Source organism: Ruditapes philippinarum, unplaced genomic scaffold (genome assembly GCF_026571515.1).
Source record: "Ruditapes philippinarum isolate M1 unplaced genomic scaffold, ASM2657151v2 ctg18563_1_1_1_1, whole genome shotgun sequence".
NCBI classification, from domain to species: Eukaryota; Metazoa; Mollusca; class Bivalvia; order Venerida; family Veneridae; genus Ruditapes; species Ruditapes philippinarum.
Genome location: NW_026855854.1, coordinates 3,482 through 15,568, shown reverse-complemented (window position 1 = coordinate 15,568; position 12,087 = coordinate 3,482). Strand labels below are relative to the sequence as shown.

The 12,087-nt window shown below is 31.5% G+C and overlaps 1 long non-coding RNA gene across 1 annotated transcript; it reads left to right on the top strand.

Moving 5' to 3' along the window:
* Positions 1–5,958, top strand: LOC132744602 (uncharacterized). The gene is made up of 3 exons (XR_009627725.1): positions 1–104; positions 1,837–1,933; positions 5,316–5,958. It is a non-coding gene; the product is annotated as an uncharacterized LOC132744602 (long non-coding RNA).
* Positions 5,959–12,087: the final 6,129 nt, after the last annotated feature.

Sequence of the window (12,087 nt, the reverse complement as noted above, 5' to 3'; positions counted from 1 at the left end):
TGAAGTAACAGTGCTTGAAGTGAGATGCAGGGTTATGGTCATGCAAACGGAACGCGGATTCTGGAGCAATGTCTCAGTTTTGGCTATTAAAAGTGATAACAAAGGTAAAACAGTATGATATTAACAAGTGTTAATTATAAAGTACAAATAGTCTTGCCATTCTTAGAATACAATGAATTGAGGCTCATAGCTGCCCCGGAAGTCTTTTTTTTGTCCACCGCCTTTTCGAACAAAAAAGGGGGATAAAGAAATAGGTTCTGTCCGTCTTTCCGTCCGTCCGTCACACTTTCGTGTCCGGTCCATAACATAGTCATTTATCAAAGAAATCTTAATTTACTTGGCATAAATTATTGTTATAATAAAACAATGTTTCATGTGCAACAACAAGACCCCTCCAGGGTCAAGGTAACACTGGAGCATTCAAGGTCAACTTTGTCTATTTGAGGTTTAATTTCGTGTTCGGTCCATAACTTTCTTATCTGTAAAGGGATTTTGTCAAGTATAACACATGCACCCCTACCTGCAAGGTCAATGTCACACTTAGATGTCAAATGTTAAAAAAGTCTGTTATTAAGTATATTTTGTGTCCCGTCCATTATTTTTCTTCATAGATCAAGGGAATTTGAAAATACTTGGCACAAAAGTCAAAATATAATATGATATGCCATGCGCAACAGATGTGTCCATACCTCCAAGGTCAAGGTCACACGTAGAGGTCAACGATTTACATAGTCTGTTATTTGGTATATTTTGAGTCCAGTCCATAGCATTTTCATAGATCAAGGGATTAAAAAAAATACTTTGCACAATTAATTAAAAATAATAAGTCGATATATCAGGCGCAAAACTTAGAGGTCAAAGATTAACATGTTAAAGGGTATATTTTATGTCTGATCTATAGCTTCTTCATAGTTCAAGGGATTTTGAAAATACTTAGCGCAAATAGTGACAATGATAAGACAATATGTCATGCACAACATCTGCACCCCTCCCTTTAAAGTCAATGTCACATTTAGAGGTCAAATCTAAACATGATAGATTTTGAAATTCCATGTTTCATTTTATTTCTTTAATAAATTTATTAATGCATTTGCATATCTAGCATTGATAGTAATTTTGGACTGAACGTCCTGAGATTCATACCTCAATCTTTTGAAATAGCACAATTTTACGCTTCATAAAATAATTTCCCCGAGGCGGAGGCCATTGGTAACTCTTTTACAAAGTCTTGTTATTTTTTCGTTATTTATGTATCCCTCGTAACCCTTTGTAGAAGACAAAGTTAGTTTTTTTTTCATTTAAATTATATAGTTATTAAAGGTATTTATTGGCTTAATAACGATTCATTTTAAAACAAATATTGTACTTTATTATTATTAATTGTCTGCTGAAATCAAAGCTAAACAATGAAATGACAAGATCCAACAATAAAATTTCAAGAAAAGTTAGACAGCCAATCATTTTAATTAATATTTGAGATATTTTAAATAAAAGTCTTTTAATATGATAATGATCAAACAAGTTTAGAAATGGGTTGTGTATGACAACATTTTTATTCACCGTTAAAACATTTTGAGTAGAAACCAATTTGCGAAATGGTATTATTTGTATCTTGACAATTACCAATAGGAACGCTTTTTTCTAAAGGATGAAATTATCTGAATGTAGATTATTTACGGTTTCCTCACTTCTGATAAAATATCTTTAAATATCCAAACTTTAGTTCAGAAAACTGTCAAAAATTGTCCCTGTTAATTATTAAATTGTGTTAAAATTTGCATACAGATACGTTTCCTTGAAGGTATTAATTAACAATCCGATATTGTCATTTTTCAGCTCATGACGGTGTTACTTCTTTGGCAAACTTAATATATTGTGGCATTACCATTTGCCTCATAGCTATAGTACTTTCATGCATCCTGGTGGTTTTAAGGTGAGTTTTACAGTAATAGTCGTTTATCTTTGAAATACCTCCAATGTTTATTAAATTTGATTAACAAAAGACAAAAGTTTTTAATGACAACAGTTGCCAAATTGACGTGGTATAGTCATATCGTTTTATTTTAAATTTGGGGAAATGTTTAACATATCTATATATTTCTATCTCATATCAATAACTGTTTATTATTACCAGAAAATAGATAAATAAAAAGACACCAACATATTAGTTTCGTTTTGGTACACAAAGTATTTACCACATTTCTGTTCTGGATGAAAGAAAATCATTTTGAAGTTCTACATTCAATATATTGTCGCTTGGTACATTGAATTGCTAAAGTAATCAAAAGATGTTTTCATTTTAAGATTGTTGTAGAGCTTTGTTAATCGTAAAATAGTGTTGCTACATTTCTTTATAGCAAGAACTATACTTACATATTGTTAGAAGTAGAACGTATTTACTTAAGTTAACGACCATTCCAGAATAATTATGTTAATCACCAATTTCTAAATTTGTGTATCAATTTAACTATTATGGCGAGAAAAGTGTTGGATTAGAAGTTTACACTTTTGACAAAATCTAGTTTTGAAAAACATACCACCCCGATAACTCGGGCATTGTTTGACAACCCCCACCGCGCATAACACAGTTTTTAAGCAATTATGAGGAAATTAAATAAGTTGATTATCTTGCTAAAATATGTTTGTTTGTTATTGCTGAAAACCTTAATGTTATGAGTCAAACGTGTTCAAGGTAGGTTACCAATCATTATCTTACCTTAGATATATATTCATATGTTCTTGCAACAGATCAACAGTTTAAGTCAGGGCCTTAACGTAAGATGACAAATCATGTCCACTAAAAACTAAATGTGAATCATGTTAATTTGTCTGAATTAATTATGCGCTGCATAAAAAACAATTTTGGAGAAATAAGTGTTCAATATGTGTGACAAACTTTACTCAATGGCTTATGATATTACAAAGTCCTATACAGGTCTTTCAGATAGACGGCGATAATGTACATAGAGTTGCTTTATTGGATGTCAACTCAATTTCATTGTTAATCGCGGCAGAAGATTATGCATAGCATGACTTCAGATATAAAATTAGACAATGTTTTTTTAATTAAAACACAATTTAGAATAGATTAAATTTGATAATTCTAAATATATTCATTTAAAAAAATATATCTGTTTTGTTTAAAGTTTATTGTAGGGCAATGTGAAATATTTTTATCAAATTTCACATAACATTCAATATCTCAAAGGTTGACAAGATTTACTGAAAGTTTTGTTTTCTTAAGATTGTGTACTTGTTTTGTTAATTACAACAATGACATATATTCAAATTCATTCACAGGTAAAAATGTATATCAATAGACACATTTTCAAATTCGATGATGTATGCTGTAACTACATCCCCAGAAAATAAATAGTAAAATAATTGACCATTAAATAAAGGAAAGATCCCTCACAGAAAATAGTGTTGTAATAGTTTTAGACTATTGTCTTAAACTCTTATTCACAAAATATTTCATTTAAGAAATGTATACTGCTAGTACATAGGAAAGCAATGACATATTATCATTACAACTAAAACAAGATATGTTTGTAAAACATGTATGCCCCCCTATCGGCAGCCAATTAGTCATGTGATCAGTTTATTATGCATGACTTCTGACCCAGTGAACAAACAATTAATAAGGGTTATCTAGTATCTACTGGTCATGACTAGTCACAAGGTAATAATTATTGTGACCCCATAGGTTGTGTGCAGCAATTTAAGTTATTAGTTTGTTTGTTTGTTTCATTTTACGCCTTTTTCAAGTCAACAGTATTTCAGTCATATAGGCGGGTAGTTTCCTAACCATCGTTACTGGAGAGTTACACCAGTACTAGACTACCTTCCTCCGCGATAAACTACCAAAGCAGCTCCCGGAGATCGAACCTACGCCAGAGAGGTAACTTGATTAGAAGTCATCGACTCTAACCCCTCGACCACGGAGGCGGTTTTAAGTTATTACAAATCTTACCAAATAATATATGCATAAATTTTATGAATCATGTAGGCCTAATTATTGACAGCCAAGTTGTTATATTACATCAGACCTTCAAATGTGTATACCAAAAGCATTTTTAGTAAATATAAAAATATCAACCAAGGCAACTTGAGTTGTTGAGTTATTGGTCAGAAACCGTCATTAAGTACAAGGTCAATATGATATTGACCCCTTGACCCCAAAGCAATAGGGGTCATCTACTGATCATGACCAATCACCATACCAAGTTTAAAGTTCCTAGGCCTAAGGGTTCTTTAGTTATTGATCGGAAACCGTTTTTCATTCAAGGTCAATGTGACCTTGATTTTTGACCCTTTGACCCCAAAATCAATAGGAGTCATCTACTGGTCATGACCAATCACCATACAAAGTTTGAAGTTTCTAGGCCTAAGGGTTCTTTAGTTATCATTCGGAAACCGTTTGGTCTACGGACCGACGGACCAACGGACCGACAGACCGACAAGTGCAAAGCAATATAACCCCTCTTCTTCGAAGTGGGGGCATAATTACATAATAAGAGAATTTTAATAACAATAAGATGTTCACAATTAGTTTTGTTTGGTAATTTGGCCATTTGTTTTGAAAATGCATCCAATGTGAGTAATTCTCAATAGTGGTCTATTCTTTCTATAAGATATATGAAGGAAAACTTTATTAGATTTCGTTATCATCTTAAACATTGCTTGTGTAAAAATATCAAAGACAGATTGTTTTTAATTAGGATTTTTTTAAGTTTTTAAGTAAGTTTTTTTATAGTACTAGGAAGTTTATGTATTGAGTTTCTGGAATAATAACAAATACATAAGTTTATCTTAAATATTCGAGTGTAAGGTGATATTTAAATAATAATTAAATTTGACGGTGATAATACATTATGCAAACCAGAGAAAATAAATGATTCATGGGGGTGTTATGTTGTTGTTGTTGTTTAAAGTACTGTTTTGAATATATTTTTATCCTACACACAATGCAGACATTAGGTTTGACTTCTAAAAACAGAAACAATTGATAATATATACATGACTTATCAAAATGCTGACATAGAAGTTTGTAATGGTAAAACCTCACCTCTTAAATAATTTGGTTTTGGGTTTTTAAGACTATATATTTTAACATAAATATTTTCTAAGTTATAACCATGAATGCCAATTTTGAAACTGTAAATGTCTTTCCCAGTATACAGCTCGAAGTAATAGAACGTTTTTCCACGAGTTTATTCTGTTGTTTTCTCAATAAACTATGTCATATTTAAATGAACGTCAAATTTAAATTATAACTTCTGATTAACTTAAAGACTTTTTTGATTCCATTGCAGAGTTTATGTGTTGTGTGATAGCATCGGTATGTATTATTGTGTGTTTGCGCGCGCGCGCCTGTGTGTGTGTGATTATTTGTCTGTGTCTGTGGTAATTCTATTTCGATTAATTTTTTACAACAGATTTACATGTATAAAATATTTACTAACCACACCCCTACCCCCAATTGTTAAACGGAATAGTACATTATAGATTTTTTATGTATTAAATACGAGGGATGATAAAAAATTATCCGGACTTTGTAAATAGTTCTTTACCTGTTAAATGAATTTACATAAAAATATACGGAAAATAAATCGGAATGATTCAAAAAATACCAACAAGAAATATTAACAAAGAAAAAAGATATGCTGTTTTTGGCATGTACATGTAAAGCAATGCGGCGCACAGTATAACTTTAAATTGACGTTAACGACGTCACAAGCGTATTGTTCTTAACGGAGCAGATTTTTACTCATTCATGGAGTAGGTCGATTCGTGGTCATGTTGTTGATACGGCGGATCCACTGCCTATATATATTTCTGTACAAGTGGGTATCATATTGTATTGTAATAGAATGGATGATGATAAAGGGCTCCTGTAATCACGCAAACTACCGTTCTGTCCTATTGTAACTTGATTGTTGGAAAAACCGCACAAGCAATAAACTACATTATGTATTACAGATAATGTAAAATAATGTTGCTGAATGATGATGTATCAAAAAAAATTAAAAGAATAATACATCTATGAACACAATTGTCATTTTGTTTAAATAAAAAAAACACATAGCCGATTTTGAACAGTGACTATTAAATTGTTGACACAATTTCTCAATAAGACTTCTGCGTAAAATAAGAAAATAAATGATACAACTGTAAACCAAGAATAAGTTACGGTATATGCAATTAATGCATCAAATATTATCATTCTAAAAGAGTTGACTGCACCGTCCGGTTGCTACTGTCGAGCATCGTCGGCAATGTCCGAAGTCAATCGACCGTCAATTTTTAACGTCTTGGCGGTAGACGTCACCAACGTCTATGAAAATTTCCTTTTTCTGTCTCTCATTTACTTGTTTTTTATTTGTCTATAACCCTTTCTTAATCTTTTATGCTTATAAAAATATGCTGTGGCTTCCTGGAACTTTTCCCTTGATAGCCATAATCTTTTTCCACGTTTTAAACAGTTTCTCATCTTACTTTTTACAATTTTTATATACGACATATAGCTTTAACGAGAGTATTTCTTTAACAAGTGAGATTTGAATTGTGATCGAAAATAGAAATATGGTTTAAATGAAGTCATTTTTACTGACAACGTCAAATATATGGTGAATGACGTTTTGGCGTATTTTGAAATCTAAATATGCTATATTGTAAAATAAACGCAGCATAAAGCGCCTGATAACAAGGCAATTTACGCACTGCGCCGGGTGTGCGTTACCATGGTTTTTGAATTCGCTGTAAAGGACAAGCTATTTGCGTTATCAGATTAAATATAGCACCAGTTAACAGTAATTGTTTTCCGATTAAGTGTAATATATAACAATAAGTGATAAGTTGAAAATTCTTCAATTGACAGTCACAGTCCGGTTTATTTTTGATCATCCCTCATATCTTGAAAAAAAAACATAACATTCAACATATAAATATGAATTATTACCTTAATCCGATATCAAACACTGACGCCTGTCATGTTACTCCATCGAGTTTTTGAAACATGGCTTAACGCATGCCTTTGATCTAATATGCTACCGTTCAAATATACTTGATATCAAAATATTATGCCACGCTTCATATTGGTCAAAGGTACTTAAACGATAGTTCACGAGTCAATCTGAAGACAAAATAATCCCGACTTCCTCGAAATGATATACGACGAATTGTTTGATAAAATGTTCAAATATATGGTGGCTCATTTATGTCATTCGTGTTTTCGCCGAGACCCAGCCAAGCGAAAAATCAAGATTAAACTAGTTAAAATGGCGTGGTGCGAAGTGAAAAACTCGCTAATTAGCGGACGTGTTTTTGTGCCGCGCCCGCCGTTTTATTTCTTAAATCTCTCTCTGCGATCCCCGGTAATTAGCGTGTTTTCACTCCGCGCACCCGCCATTTTAACTTGTAAATTCCCGACTTTTCGCTTGGCGGGGTCGCCGGGCAAAAACGCTAAAGGCACACATCAGCCACTATAAAAACATTATTTCATGCAACTTGAGGACCGATTTGCCGAATAGAAGCACGGCCGACTGGAACCCAGGTAAGGTTTCGTTGTGAACGTTAGAACGTACGAAAAGTTTTGCGTACGAACATCGCGCCCGAAATAAGAAGGGTAACATAATTATTGTATTCCATCGGTTCTGGTCAATTTGATCATTTTGAATAGACTTGAAATATACAAAAGAACAAAATTCAGACAACAACAGAATTATGAAACATTAGTGAATAACCATTTTGTTTAAGTCTTCTAGCATTTGTCCCCCGTTACCCTACGACGCGTTGCGGTATTTAAGATACGCGCGCTTGATTGATAAGCTATCTAATCAAACCACTTCATTGCAAATGAATATAAAATACAACAGAATATCATAATAATTATTTGAATGCTAGAATTTATAAAGCGGTTACTGGTTTCATTTCAAATGATTTTAATTATTTGAAATAATGGTTTGCTAGTAAAATTGCCTTCATGAAACCAACTTTCTTCTCACTGATAACGTTTAACTATTGATTATTTAAGGGACTCCACTGAGGTTTTTTGACATGATGGGACTGAAAAAAATTTCCAGATCTTTGTACCATTTGATGTAGGTTTAGACCACTAATCTTGGTGAAAAATTTCAGATCATTCGTGCACTTCGTTTTTCCAGAATAATTATTGAAATTGTAAAAAGATGACACAAAATGAAAAGCGTTTAAACACTTTTCACTCAAATAGGGCTACGAAAAGCATAAAAATACGATTTCCAATTTATTTCAAAGTATTTTCTTAACTTTCTTTGCATATATTTCTGTTTAAAGTATTCCAGGTCATTCATGTAAGAAATTCAAATGTTATGTTTTTAGGCTTTTAAACCTCAGTGGAGTCCCTTTAAGAAAGTAAAAATAATCAAATATTTATGATTACCGAGTACATTTCACGCTAAATGTGAGACGAACCATAAATGACGCATGGGTGCCGCCATTTTGAAATGGACGTTACGTCTGGTTACAACGTAAGTCAACGAGAAAAATATAATTTTAACATTTTGACCCTATTACTGACATAAAAAACATGCCTACAGATATTGACTTCCATGTTAGCATTACATTATTTTAAATGATTTTCCTATTGTTTTTAATAGATAATGGAATATTCAAATTTGGTGGGACAAACTATTATTATTATACTAGGTAGAAAACATTGTTTATATATATTAAGCATTTATCGGTTGTAAATGTAACGTGTGTTGTAAGAATTATGTTCATTTGCTATGATTTGTATTGTAGACATTTGAGTCTGCTATATCTGAGTATATACCGAATGCAAATTTTGAATCGATCATCAATTCGCCAAATTCGACTATCCTCAAGTCATCTAGTTTGATTTACGTTATTTCAAACTTTAACATAGACGTTTCCTATACAATATAACGAAATCAACTGTTAGCACATATATTAACACATGTATTTGACAATTGAAAAATAAACTTTTTGTGTTTTTCTCACGTGTATCAAATCATATTACGAGAAACACTGCAGAATATCGTTATCATACACTATCAATATTTGTCTTAGGACAGACTATATGTTCTCACTTCCGCAGGGCCAGGAATCGAAACTGAGTGGATTCTAACAATATCGGATATTGTTGCGCAACCTGTGTACGAAGAAGGTATATTTTTTCATTTATTACTCTTTTTTGAAAAACTTTAACGTGAATCTGTACGATGCATTGAACTCCTTCGGTCAGTTTATGTCGATAATAATGTCGATGAAATAGCTCATTGAAGTAAACAAACAAATTTGATAAATTGACATATCACGTTTTTAATGATATGAGAAACTATAAAAAGGATTGAAAACACATTTGTTTATTTTTTATATAATGATAATTATAGAAAATTATTAGTGTAACCGTATTCAAGATTCATGTTATTTTTCTTAACAATAAATGTAAATCGATTTATATTCAGATTTCCCTGAACTACAGGAACATCAAAGCGAAGAAACTGAATGTTTAGGTAAAGTAATAATTTTCATTTGCCATAGATGTTTACGAATTTATATTATACTTTATAAGAATAAACATTAACTAATGTGACACACTGGAATTTCTCTCAATATTTTTTCGATTCAAAAATATCTTTCAATGGTTAAATAGAATAAGGTATAATTTTTTCTATTTTAGACTGGTATTATATTGTTATTCATGACTTCAAATCATGTTAATCTAGGACTACTCTTTTCTCTGCAAAATATACAATATGCGGTATTTTTTTCTGCTGTTGTCATTAGCTCAATCTCCCCTTCATAATAATACAATATGTAACGCTTCGAGTCTACATTAAAGAAACTTGTTGTCCCGTTTTGAACGCTCCTATTCAAACTTATTCTAAATAATATCACATCACTGCCGGTATTTCTGGACATTTTGTTCATAAAACTGTGAGACAGAAAGTTAAATCTGTATTTATGAGCTAAAAATGTATACGCCTACGTTTAGGCAAATCTTATAATTAACATGTTTCCACGCACGCGAGTCTGTGTTCTCTCATTAGCGAGGAAGCGAGTAAAAGTGGACAATGTGGTTACAAACAAACCAATGCTGCACATATAGTGAACCAGTTTCCCTTTCTATATTTTTATTGTCAGATTTGCATGATAATGTAGTATTTATTGGTGATTATTTCTAACGTAGGGTTCAGTTGTGAGCGTTGAATCTTACGAAAAGTTTCATCGCACGAACATCGCGTACGAAATAAGAAGGGTAACATAGTTATTGTATCCCATAGGTTCTGGTCAATTTAATCATTTTGAACATTTTGAAATACACTTAAGAACACAGCACAGTTCAGACAACTACAGAATTATGAAACATTAGCGAAGAACCATTTTGTTCTAGTCTTCTAGCTTTTGTCCCCATTACCCTATGACGCGTTGCGGTTTTTAAGATACGCGCGCTTGATTGATAATCTATCAATTCAAATCACTTCTTGCTCCTTTTCTCTAAAAATGAATATAAAATACGACAGAATATCATAATTATCATAAGAATTATGTGTATGTTAGAATTTATAAAGCGGTTACTGGTTTCACTTCAGATAGTTTTAATTATTTGAAACAATGGTTTGCTAGTAAAATTGCCTTTATGACACCAACTTTCTTCTCACTAAAAACGTTTAACTTTTGATTATTAAGAAAATAAAAATAATCAAATATTTATGAAATATTTATGAGTACATTTCACGCTAAATGTGATAAGAACCCTAAATGACTTATGGGTGCCGCCATTTAGAAATGGACGTTACGTCTGGTTACAACGTAAGTCAACGAGAAAATATAATTTTAACATTTTAACAGTTATCTTACTGACTTAAAAAAAAAAACAAAAAAAAACATGCCTACAGAAATTAGCTTCAATGTTAGCATTACATTATTTTAAATGATTTTTCTATTGTATTTAATAAAAAAGTGGATATTCAAATTTGGTGGGACATATAATCATATATACTAGATAGAAAACAATGTTTAGATATATTAAGCATTTATCGTTGTAAATGTAACGTGTGTTGTAAGAATTCTGTTCATTTTAATTGACAATGATGGTTTGAATTATATTGTAGACATTTACATTTAAGTATCTACCAAATGCAAATTTTGAATCGAGCATTAATTCGCCACGGACTGTCCTCAAGTTATCTAGTTCGATTTCCGTTCTTTTAAGCTTTAACGTTTGACGTTTTCTATACAATATAACGGAATCAATTATTAACACATATATTGACACATGTATTGGACAAATTAAAAAGTCAGCGTTTTGTGTTTTTCTAACGTGTAACAAAACATATTACGAGAAACACTGCAGAATATCGTTATCATACACTATCAATATTTGAATTAGGACAGACTATATGTTCTCACTTCCGCAGGGCCAGGAATCAAAACTGCGTCGTATCTAACAATATCGGATATTGTTGCGCAACCTGTGTGCGATGAAGGTTTGTTTTTCATTAATTACTCTTTTTTGAAAAACTTTAACATAAATCTGTACGATTCATGGAACTCCTTCGGTCAGTTTATGTCGATTATAATGTCGAAGAAATAGCTCATTGAAGTAAAAAAACAAATTTGATAAATTGACATAACATATTTTTAATGATATGAGAAACTATAAAAAGGATTGACAACAAATTTGTTGATTTTTTATAATGATAATAAAAAAAGTTATTAGCGAAAAACTCTTACAGAAACAAAATTCATTTGAGATCAATAATAAACACTATAAAGTTAATAAATTAATTATTTAAATCGTAATAATAATTATTATAAAATAATAAGGTGCTTTTAGCGGTTTTTCACGTGCTATTCTGATGACACAATAGAAACAGAAAATTGACTTTGTTCAAAATAAAATAACGACGGCGTTTGTTTGATTAAATGGCCAAACAATACTTCATGCCCCCTGAGAACTGATTTGGTATTTTACATAATATTAAACACGTGTGACCGAAACAATTTTTTAACAAATCATACGCTTCCTAAGGTTAATCAGATATACAAAAAAAAAACACATTCTATCTGATAGTTCCT